The sequence below is a fragment of the Aquarana catesbeiana genome, linkage group LG08 (genome assembly GCF_042186555.1).
Source record: "Aquarana catesbeiana isolate 2022-GZ linkage group LG08, ASM4218655v1, whole genome shotgun sequence".
Taxonomy (NCBI): Eukaryota; Metazoa; Chordata; class Amphibia; order Anura; family Ranidae; genus Aquarana; species Aquarana catesbeiana.
The window spans coordinates 66,217,700-66,229,953 of NC_133331.1; the positions used below are offsets into that span (position 1 = coordinate 66,217,700).

At 45.0% G+C, this 12,254-nt stretch overlaps 1 long non-coding RNA gene across 2 annotated transcripts; it reads right to left on the reverse strand.

Moving 5' to 3' along the window:
• Positions 1-991: 991 nt before the first annotated feature.
• LOC141105796 (uncharacterized) lies at positions 992-10,787 on the reverse strand. 2 transcript variants are annotated; one of them, XR_012235652.1, is made up of 6 exons: positions 10,646-10,787; positions 8,888-8,948; positions 7,351-7,391; positions 6,103-6,166; positions 5,390-5,485; positions 992-1,248 (listed from the first exon to the last, which is right to left on the reverse strand). It is a non-coding gene; the product is annotated as an uncharacterized lncRNA (long non-coding RNA). The 2 variants fall into 2 exon arrangements; XR_012235651.1 differs by lacking the exon at positions 7,351-7,391 and having other exon boundaries at positions 10,646-10,761.
• Positions 10,788-12,254: the final 1,467 nt, after the last annotated feature.

A 12,254-nucleotide genomic window follows, 5' to 3' on the forward strand; every position in this document is an offset into this window, starting at 1 on the left:
GTCGAATTTTTTCGAATGTGGTCGAATTTTTTCGAATACGAAACGAAACAAATTCCGAAAACGAATGTAACGAATGCAACGAATTTAACTAAACGAATTTAGTTAAAAAACGAATCGAAACTAAACGAATTTTTTCATCCTGCACATGTCTAATACCCAGGGGTCAGCCCAGCTAAGGAGGGAGTTGTCAGGTGGAAGAGCTGGAGTGAGAGTGTGGAGACTGTCAGGACCCACGAAGAGCACCCCAGTCTGGGGGGGGGGGGTGACCCTGGGCCGGGGCTCAGGTACATCCAGGAGCAGTGAAAAGATCTTGGAAGGAGAGGCACATGAGAGCAAGACAACAGCAGGAGAGAGCACTGCTAAGAGACTCCATGGAGGACAACTGGTTGCAGGCAGGAGGGCTGGGATTGCAGTTTGAGATGGGTGCAGAATCAGAAGTGGACTGTGGAATGGGTAGTGGAAAGAGGTCATTGCAACCAGGCTGGCAGGGCCTTGAGGGCCATCTAGGATTGGTAGCTGAGCAGAGGACAGTTAGCACCTGAACTATTTCTACACCACAGGGGCCCAACGTCCCTGCCCACAAAAGGCAGTTTGAGGCCTAGTGTCAGGCCTAACCAGGCGGTGCTAGTCTGGAGGGGCAACAGTCTGCAGCAAATGAAGTTCTGGAGGAGTGAGGGAATATGAGGTCTTAAGCAAGAGTGTGTGCGGGAGAGAAGACTGGAGTGTAAATACTGGAGTGTATATAGAAGTCCCAAGCAAGTTGCATCATTCCCCAAAGTTCAATCCCCTCAAAAAAAACAAAAAAACAAAAAAAAACAAAGCTTATGGACTGTTTTATGTCTGAGAGGGATGCCAGGCTGGGCAGGGTGACAGGTGAACCACAACATTCAGCAACCCCTACAGGGGCATGGCTACACAAGTGCAAACAAAGCCAACTAGAGCAATCTAGGATTAAAAACGTGATTATAAAATTAGAAAAGCTGAGAAGACATTTTAAGTTTGAAAATCAGGTCAACCTTTATTTTAGCCATGTACAATGATTCCATATTATAAATAGTAGAGGACAGTCCTTAAAGTGATCAGAAAGAGGCTCCATCTTCATGCACATCACAGATCGAAATTGGGAAGGAAGTCTGGTAAAAATCGATGAAGACATCTTTGGGTTGATTGCCGTTCATCTTGACCTTGCTGGCAACACCAACACTGCTAGAAGAAGTCCAGTTGAGCAAACGCAAACTTAGGCAGGTGCTGAAAAAAAAAAAAAAAAAAGAGCAATAAAAGGGTTGGAGATAAAACATTGATGAGCAATCCTTAAAGCATATTTCCACTTTGGCAGCCAAATTGCATTTTATATAAAAAAGACTGCTCCAGTAAAGCAGCCAATCACTGTGCGTTGCCTATGCGATCTGCTCTGTTGGGACCAAACAGCATATACATAAGGGGGAAATCATTTGCAATGCATTCTACACTGCTCCAGGCTGGGCATATGAATGAGCAGCAAAGGGGAACTAATGGCATTTTATACAAATGCTCAAGTGGGCTTCAATACACATCATTTGCATTCCATATCATCTCTAGTAAAGGAACGATTCACTAAGTGGGTTACATACGAACACTGCTCTGTTGGGACCACCAGGCCTGCAATCAATGGGAAATCATTTGCAACCACATTCTACACTGTTCCAAGGTGGGCATTAATGGGCAGCAAATAGGGAATTACCAGCTTTAGATACAAAGTTACAGTGAGAGTTTTGGGAGGGGGTCCGATCTAAATTCTGCACTCTTAAATAAATCAAGGAACGCATACATGCCGCAAGATGTACACCGAGTCGCATCTCCACACCCGCCGGGAATCGTCCCTACCAATTTGAGGATTGGGGATTATACCCTGTCCAAATTACCCAACAACCAGCTTCCTGACACCAATACTCAAGACAATACACAGGTACTTGCAGACCGTTGTGAACTCGCAAACTTATGCCAATAAAGTAATTTTTGGGAAGATTAAACTCATTGTGTGGGAACAGCATGTGTCATACCTTTTCCCCCTTCAGGGATAAGGCATCCTGACTCCATACCTTAAGTCTGAACTAAGAATAGGAAGCGTTGATTTTGGCCTGGCCAAAGAGTTTGTTGACTGTAATATGGTGCCCTTCTACTCCAACCAAGAAAAAAAACTACGAACCATTCCAAGATTAACACTCCGTATTCCCAGGAAAAAAAGGATGAACGGTTATAAGAGAATCCGCCATTCCCATTGTAAGCCATAGTTGAGTCTACACTACCTGCCAGGAAGCACGGGAGCAGTGGACAAGGAGACTGAATCAGATCTAGCCCCGGCCTTCTCGGAGGAGTGGGCACTCCTCCCCAATCCAGCAAGGACTGAGATTGACCCAGTCCCCAAGCCCACCACTGCAGAACAGCCCGGCAACCAGTCCAGAGGCCCAACTACAACTCACAATAGGAATTTAAGACCGTCTTGCAACAGCTGACCCTTAACTTCCAGAGAGCGGGGGGCTCCCTGTAGACTTTCCCAAGAGGGATCAGAAACATCCCTGCTCAGCCCTGAAGAAACAAACTCCTTGAAACCGATGACCTTCAGGGTAAGTACAAAGTTAATGAGGCAGGAGACTCGGGTGAAGCAGTGTTGCATTGCCCTGCCCTACTCCATCAAAGCTCCCGAACGCCACAATAAGCCACAACCAAGGAGCAAGAGACTTCAGACTGAACAAGAAGTTCTGAGCCCAAAACTCAAGAGCTATGATAAAATTCATAACTCAGCTATAGATTATAGTGGTGAAAAACATAGTAAAGCAATGAGCTTTGAAATCTCATAACTTCGCTATAGACCATCTACTTCCTAACTCAACCTAACAAAAAAGTACGTTCATTTTTGGGTCCACAAAATTGAGTGGTTAAACCCAAATAATGAATTATGATGAAAACTCATAACTCAGACAGATGATTGAGCTATAGATTCTCTCTGAAATAAATGTATAAGAACTAGTGCGCAAAAAAAAAAAAAAAAAAAAAAAAAAAAAAAAAAAAAACACAATGCGACCAAAACAAAACTCCGAGACTGACGGTAAAGTACCCGATAGAGAGCTGCCAGCACAGATGGGTCCACTCAGCTCCCTAGGATAAAATATTAAATAAAAATATGTGGCGCTACTCCATCAATCAGTATCAAACAGATAATCCGAAATCACAATTAGATTCATCTAGGGTATAGGATGAAATTGGTAGAGTGAATTCCACCACATATAATCAAATGCTAAAAAATATGTACATATAACTTTAGGGAAGATGTCACCATACAGGAGTAGATCAAAGAAGAGATCAGTTCTATGGGGTGAAGAAGGGTGAGTAAATATCAATAATTGGAATACTCAGTAAAATATAGACTGTCTCAGTGCTCAGAAAAATAAATATATAAACCACCTCACATCAAGTGACAAATAAAAAATAGACCTGTGAATTAAGTGAACTAGCTTCCCAAAATAGCTGAACAGCAAAAATCCTTAATCATAAACGAAGTTTAACAATGTAACACACGTGCCAGCTGAAGATCAAATATTTTCTAGTGCTGATAACAAAATAAGTAAATCTTATACGTGAACCAAAATAAGCTAATATAAAGTGCAAAAAAATTCCTATGGTCAGAAAAAAGTTTTCCCATATGATCCACGATATAGTAATGCAGTCATAACATAATAAGCATTCTGGTGTATTATAGATAAATAATTAATGAAAGTAAAAAAATATAAATACAATAGGACAGATAATCCCACAACAGAGATGCTGTCCCAAATAGTGACACTAGTGCAGTATAGTCCATACAAAAAGTGCAATTGTGATGGGTGATTTCCACAGTTGACAGTCTTTGAATAAAGTGCAAAATGTGCAGTGACTGATGTTTTTCTTCTATGCACGTTCTAGTGCATCTCCCAATTGTTTCCCCCAGCCTCTCACCTCCAGCAGCGGCCCCCAATGGGCCAAATAGAGCGGGTAGATTTTCTAGGAGAAGATATATCTCATGAAGCGCCTCCTTAGCATCAATCAACCTGTCTCTTTGTAGACGTCATTTCGATTCCCCTCTCCGATGACTTGGACCATTCGTTCCTCGGTCGGTCTCTCTCTCAGATGTACACAAAAACGCAGGTCAGCAAAACCACGCGAGAGTCCAGCGCCCAATCAGAACACAGACTCACGCAAAATGGTCGCCATTTTGCGTGAGTCTGTGTTCTGATTGGGCGCTGGACTCTCGCGTGGTTTTGCTGACCTGCGTTTTTGTGTACATCTGAGAGAGAGAGACCGACCGAGGAACGAATGGTCCAAGTCATCGGAGAGGGGAATCGAAATGACGTCTACAAAGAGACAGGTTGATTGATGCTAAGGAGGCGCTTCATGAGATATATCTTCTCCTAGAAAATCTACCCGCTCTATTTGGCCCATTGGGGGCCGCTGCTGGAGGTGAGAGGCTGGGGGAAACAATTGGGAGATGCACTAGAACGTGCATAGAAGAAAAACATCAGTCACTGCACATTTTGCACTTTATTCAAAGACTGTCAACTGTGGAAATCACCCATCACAATTGCACTTTTTGTATGGACTATACTGCACTAGTGTCACTATTTGGGACAGCATCTCTGTTGTGGGATTATCTGTCCTATTGTATTTATATTTTTTTACTTTCATTAATTATTTATCTATAATACACCAGAATGCTTATTATGTTATGACTGCATTACTATATTGTGGATCATATGGGAAAACTTTTTTCTGACCATAGGAATTTTTTTGCACTTTATATTAGCTTATTTTGGTTCACGTATAAGATTTACTTATTTTGTTATCAGCACTAGAAAATATTTGATCTTCAGCTGGCACGTGTGTTACATTGTTAAACTTCGTTTATGATTAAGGATTTTTGCTGTTCAGCTATTTTGGGAAGCTAGTTCACTTAATTCACAGGTCTATTTTTTATTTGTCACTTGATGTGAGGTGGTTTATATATTTATTTTTCTGAGCACTGAGACAGTCTATATTTTACTGAGTATTCCAATTATTGATATTTACTCACCCTTCTTCACCCCATAGAACTGATCTCTTCTTTGATCTACTCCTGTATGGTGACATCTTCCCTAAAGTTATATGTACATATTTTTTAGCATTTGATTATATGTGGTGGAATTCACTCTACCAATTTCATCCTATACCCTAGATGAATCTAATTGTGATTTCGGATTATCTGTTTGATACTGATTGATGGAGTAGCGCCACATATTTTTATTTAATATAGATTCTCTCTACTTCCTAACTCTGCATAACCAAGTATTCATTTTTGGGTCCACAAAGTTGTGTGGCTAACCCGAGCCATGGTACCTACCATATGCCAATACTGCACGAGCAGAAAAGGGATTCCATCTTACTTCGAGTGTTCCTGGCCTTCCCATCTTGGCTTTGAGTGTTCCTGGCCTTCCAACTAGTCATGGAAAAGAAAATTTACAATGGAGTCATGCCTGCGTATTCAGAGATAATGACATCTGAGGTCTAATCTCAACCATGTCATACAATACAGACTTTCACTGTGTACCCAAAATGCTTGCTGCATGGTTCTGTTTAAACCTGGCTTCAATGTGTTCCAGGGTCACTTACCCCTGAATCTCAGAATGTACGAGTCAGTTTTTTACGTTCAACCAGCGGGTTAAATGAAAAAACAAATATAAAAAAGGAACAGATTCCTCCATCCAAACACTATGTGGATGCGGGAGGCCTCCCCGCTTCATTTTATTTTCACAATTTTGACAGCGGGGGGAGACTCCCTTGCTATGAGGCTGGGTTCACACAGTGCATAGGTTCAGCTTTGAGGAAAAAAAACAAAAAAAAAAAAAAAAACAGAAACACACTTTTTTTCTGCAAAAATATGTGCATTAATAAGTTTTTGTTGTGTTTTTGCAGAATAAAAAAAAGTGCATTTTAGGAAGCTTTTTTTTCCTGCAAAATAAGTGTTCCTTCACTTACATCCCGTGATCTTCCCAAGCTTCCTAGAAATCTCAAAAACAAAGGTTAAACATTCTAGCAATTTTATAGGATGCTTACCAAATTACCAAACTTTAACAGCAATGTCTAGCCAGAGGCCAACCATCCCGCTCATCCTGATGATCTGCAATGATATAGGTAACATTAAACACAAGGAGGCTGATATGGGGCTTTAAGCCCCACCCCCAAATATCAACTTATAACAAATCATCAACTCAATCAATAAGGCATTGTAAAACAGTAACATGCTTTCATGGTTGACAAAAAAAATAAAGCATTCAGCAGTAAACATTTACACAATATTAAATATCAAATAACATACTTTGAAAAAAAAAAAGAAAAAAAAATATATAAAAAAAATTCCGAGCATTGCGTCTGAACGCTGCTCTGTTGGAACCACAAAGCCTGCAATCAATGGGAAATCTGCAACCACATTCTGCACTGCAACCAACATTCTCCACTGCTCCAAGGGGGGCATTACCAAGCTTTGTATACAAAGCTACAGGAGGGGGTCCTATCTAAAATCTGCTCTATCAAATAAATCAAGGAATGCATACATGTCGCAAGATGTACACCGAGTCGCATCTCCACACCCGCCGGGCATCATACCTACCAATTTATTGAGGATTAGGGATTATACCCTGTCCAAAATTACCCAACAACCAGCTTCCTGACACCAATACTCAAGACAAAATACAGGTACTTGCAGACCGTCGTGAACTCGCAGATTTGTTCCAATAAAACTAAATTTTCGGAAAGATTAAACCCATTGTGTGGGAACAGCATGTGTCATGCATTTTCCCCGTTCAGGGATAAGGACCTGACTCCATACCTCAAGTCTGAAACAAGAATAGGGAGCGTTGATTTTGGCCTGGCCGAAGCGTTTGTTGACTGTAATATGGTGCCCTCATACCCCAACCAAGAAAAACTAAGAACCATCCAAAAAACAAGGCTCCGTATTCCCAGGAAGAAAGGATGAACAGTTATAAGAGAATCCGCAAATCCCATTGTAAGCCATAGTTAAACTTCTAGACTACCTGCCAGGAAGCACGGGAGCAGTGGGCAAGGAGACTGAATCAGATCTAGCCCCGGCCTTCTTGGAGGAGTGGGCACTCCTCCCCCAATCCAGCAAGGACTGAGATTGACCCAGTCCCCAAGCCCACCACTGCAGAACAGCCTGGCAACCAGTCCAGAGACCCAACTACAACCCACAATGGAAATTTAAGACCGTCTTGCAACAGCTGACCCTTTACTTCCAGAGAGCGGGGGGCTCCCTGTAGACTTTCCCAAGAGGGATCAGAAACATACCTGCTCAGCCCTGCAGAAACCAACTCCTTGAAACCGATGACCTTCAGGGTAAAGCACAAGATGCAAGTTAATGAGGCAAGAGACTCGGGTGAAGCAGTGTTGCATTGCCCTGCCCCACTCAATCAAAGCTCCTGAATGCCACAATAACCCACAACCAAGGAGCAAGAGACTTCAGACTGAACATCTCCGAGCCAAAAACTATAAATGGCATTGTATACAAACAATGCTCAAGTGGGCTTTGGGAGGGGCTCCCATCTAAATTCTGCTCTAGCAATAAAAGGGCAGTTAGGCAATTATTTCTATGAATAAGGAATAGTTTTCATTGAAAACTTATTCCAGTAAAAATAATTGAGTCCCCTAATCACCTGAACCTGTCTATTCCACTCGCAGAGACCGGCGTGCGCGCACTCGCAGAGACCGGCGTGCGCGCACTCGCAGAGACCGGCGTGCGCGCATGAAAACATAAGCGGTAAAAACTGCTGAATACGGTGTTGGTTGGAACGCACAGAAAATTGACAAATTAAACCGTGTGAAGTTAGCCAGATCGTTGAAGTGTTTTGCCATTTTGTGGGAGCGGCAAGTGTCATGACCCTTTTCCCCCCCCATAAGGAGAGAAGGATTCTGACCCAATACCTGAAGTCTGACCCAAGAATAGAGAGCATTGATTTTGGCCTGGCCAAAGCATTTGTTGACTGTAATATGATGCCCTCATACTCCAACCAAGAAAAACTAAGAACCATTCAAAAAGCAAGACTCCGTATTCCCAGGAAGAAAGGATGAACAGTTCTAAGAGAATCTGCCATTCCCATTGTAAGCCATAGTTAAACTTCTAGACTACCTGCCAGGAAGCACGAGAGCAGTGGGCAAGGAGTCTGAATCAGATCTAGCCCCGGCCTTCTCGGAGGAGTGGGCACGCCTCCCCCAATCCAGCAAGAACTGAGATTGACCCAGTCCCCAAGCCCACCACTGCAGAACAGCCCAGCAACCAGTCCAGAGACCCAACTACAACCCACAGTGAAAAGTTTGGACAATCTTGGAACAGCGGACCCTTCACTTCCAGAGAGAGCATTGCCCAAGCTCTCCGTAGACTCCCCCAAGAGGGATCAGAGAGTGAAATCCATGGCCCTGCCTGTATCTCTTCACAGAGAAAGAGCTCCTGAGAAACCGGAACCTTCTTGGAGAGCTGAAGAATGATGTGAATGAAGGAGCCAACCAAGCTCTCTGGGAGGACAGGGCAGGGCCTGCAACACTGTCGACACCGAATTACAGGGAGGGCTCGCTCACCCCATCCACACCCCCAGGGGCTCAGTCACTGCCAGACACTTCCAGCCGAACCACAACACCTTACTTCTAGAACCCCCAAGATGCTGGTCACCACCAAATCGTGTGGTTCAACCCAAGCCTGTGAGTCATGATAAAAGCTCATAACTCAGTTTGGCAATGAAAGAACTCGGGTCCACAAAAAACATGTGGCTAAACCCAAAACTTGAGTTATGATAAAAGCTCATAAACTCGTCATGCGCTTTTTGAAACTTACCATTTGCTGAAGCTGCAGGGCCACCAAAGGAAGTTCCACATTGCTTTGAGCTTTTTTTTTCCTAGAAAATGATCATAAAATGAACGATGGGGGTCAATTCCACTGAAATTTAATAAACCAAAATAGATACCATAAACCCTACCAAGAAATCTGGAATCTAGCATTACCAACTTACCGAAAGGGCTTCCTAAATCACTTACCCCCCAGAAAAGTGTCCATATTGGGAAATGCCCAAATCTGTAAACTTGTCTGGGGTTAAAGAACAGCACGACGGCAAACTTGTCATCCACCAAAACATTCCAGGACTATAGTAACACCCCTCCCCCTCCGAGTAATTACCCACCACTACAGCCCCACTTTACCCAACCAGAACAGACATTTGGAGTGAAAATTGCCCGTAGCGGCCATTTATTAACATACAACCAATAAAAACACATTCCTTTAACGCAGGGGGAGGCAACCTACGGGCCCACCGGCTGTTGCAGAACTACAAGTCCAAGCATGCCTCTGGGAGACAGACAGCAGTGATACCACTACAGGGCGGTCAGCAAGGGGTTAAACAGTTGGCAGTATCAATGAATATGCAAGAAAAAGGAAAATATTCCGATGAGCTTTTAGTTTACAGCAGGGCGGGGATGTCATGTGGATATAAAGTACAGCATTTCTAAGCACAGAATGCATTACAAAATTAGTCAAATAAAATAAAATACAAATGAACTAAAAAGACGCTGCATGTAAATGTACGACAAGTGTGGCTGCAGAAACGCAGAGCGAGCGCAGAGATTGTGGTGGTCTGGGGGTCACATCTATGGGGGCTGCACTTTACAGGCACACTTTGCAGTGGCTTTTTTGCATTTTTTAAACCCTCGTTTTTTTATGTGTTTTTGTAGAGAGATTTTGCTTTTTCCCCCCCTTTAAAACTCCTGTACATAGCCAGGGGGGGTACCAAGGAGCTGTATATAGCGGGGGGGGTTACCAAGGAGCTGTATATAGCGGGGGGGGTTACCAAGGAGCTGTATATAGCGGGGGGGGGGGGTTACCAAGGAGCTGTATATAGCGGGGGGGGGGGTTACCAAGGAGCTGTATATAGCGGGGGGGGGGGGTTACCAAGGAGCTGTATATAGCGGGGGGGGGGGGGTTACCAAGGAGCTGTATATAGCGGGGGGGGGGTTACCAAGGAGCTGTATATAGCGGGGGGGGGGTTACCAAGGAGCTGTATATAGCGGGGGGGGGGTTACCAAGGAGCTGTATATAGCGGGGGGGGGGGGGGTTACCAAGGAGCTGTATATAGCGGGGGGGGGGGTTACCAAGGAGCTGTATATAGCGGGGGGGGGTTACCAAGGAGCTGTATATAGCGGGGGGGGGTTACCAAGGAGCTGTATATAGCGGGGGGGGTTACCAAGGAGCTGTATATAGCGGGGGGGGGGTTACCAAGGAGCTGTATATAGCAGGGGGGGGGGTTACCAAGGAGCTGTATATAGCAGGGGGGGGGTTACCAAGGAGCTGTATATAGCAGGGGGGGGGGGGTTACCAAGGAGTGATAAGAGGAATGGACGCTTCCAATTGGTCAGCAGGGGATCGGGTTTCTCATGGACTCCTCTTGAACACAAAGCATTGAGGTCACCCCAGCAGAACAATTCATAGGAAATCTCAGAAGATTCCACATTCTGATTGGAACATTTAAACAAAGTGCAGGAAAAAAAAACACAACCCAGAGCTTCTAACCCCACATTGTAACCCTCATCAGACGTCACTTACCAAACACGGCGGCGGCGAGTCACGTGCTCCACGTGGAGGACAGCAGGGCGGGCGGCTCCACAAGTGGGCGCATTTATAGGGAAAGCAGACTTTTTTTTTTTTTCATCCAACTTTATTCAGTGACAGAACCAACCTGACAAATCTAACAAACTCTCATAACTCTTTTTTTTTCCTTCTGCAGTCAGAGTTGGGCGGGTCGCTGTTCCCGGAGAGCTGCAGATAAGAGGAAAGGAAGAAAAAAAATAAAAGAAAAAAAAAATAAATAAACAAGCTGCACGCTGATTGTCCACATTCAGTGCTGATTTTGCATCAATTTGCCTAATAAGGTTGTTATTTGATGGTTTATGGAAGAAAAAAAAACGTTTTTTTTCTCTTTTATCCTTATTCTTTTATTTAATATTTTTGTCACTTTTATTTGGTAAAAATTCAGCAACCAAATTAGACAAATAAGTTTTATTCAGTAATGCGGAGCGCATTCCGGGGCCGTTCACATCACTGTGTTGTGAGACGCACATCGCCTTTTTACTGCGTTTTTTTGTGTTAAAATTCAACCCAACGCATTATGCGTTCTTCATGCGTTTTCTCCTCCATGGTCCCCTGGGGGGGGGGATGGACATGTGACTCCGAAAGCGCACTAAAAAAAGCGTGTTGCTTTTTTTTCCTGTTGCCGTTAACATTGACTATAAGGGATCTGGGTCTGCACTGAGGGGGTCTGCACCGAGGGGGTCTGCATTGATGGAGGGGGGTCTGCACTGAGGGCGTCTGCATTGATGGAGGGGGGTCTGCACTGATGGAGGGGGGTCTGCACTAAGGGGGTCTGCACTGATGGAGGGGGGTCTGCACTGATGGAGGGGGGTCTGCACTGAGGGCGTCTGCATTGATGGAGGGGGGTCTGCACTAAGGGGGTCTGCACTGATGGAGGGGGTCTGCACTGAGGGCGTCTGCATTGATGGAGGGGGGTCTGCATTGAGGGGGTCTGTATTGATGGAGGGGGTTCTGCACTGAGGACATCTGCATTGATGGAGGGGGGGTCTGCACTGAGGGGGTCTGCATTGATGGAGGGGGGTCTGCACTGAGGGGGTCTGCACTGATGAAGGGGGGTCTGCACTGATGGAGGGGGATCTGCATTGAGGGGGTCTGCACTGATGGAGGGGGGTCTGCACTGAGGGGGTCTATACTGACTCTGCTGGGGACACATGATGCAAGGACGGACTCTGCTGGGGGCGCCTGATGCAAGGAGGGACTCTGCCGGGGGCACCTGATACAAGGACAGACTCTGCTGGGGACACCTGATACGAGGACAGACTGCTGGGGACACCTGATGCAAGGACAGACTCTGCTGGGGACACCTGATGCAAGGTCGGACTCTGCTGGGGGCACCTGATGCAAGGACGGACTCTGCTGGGGGCACCTGATGCAAGGACGGACTCTGCTGGGGGCACCTGATGCAAGGACGGACTCTGCTGGGGGCACCTGATGCAAGGACGGACTCTGCTAGGGGCACCTGATGCAAAGATGGACTCTGCTTGTGGCAGGCGACGTGGCTAGTGACACGCTCAGGGATCCCACTGATTTGGCATTATGGTGAGTTGAATGATTTCATTTTATA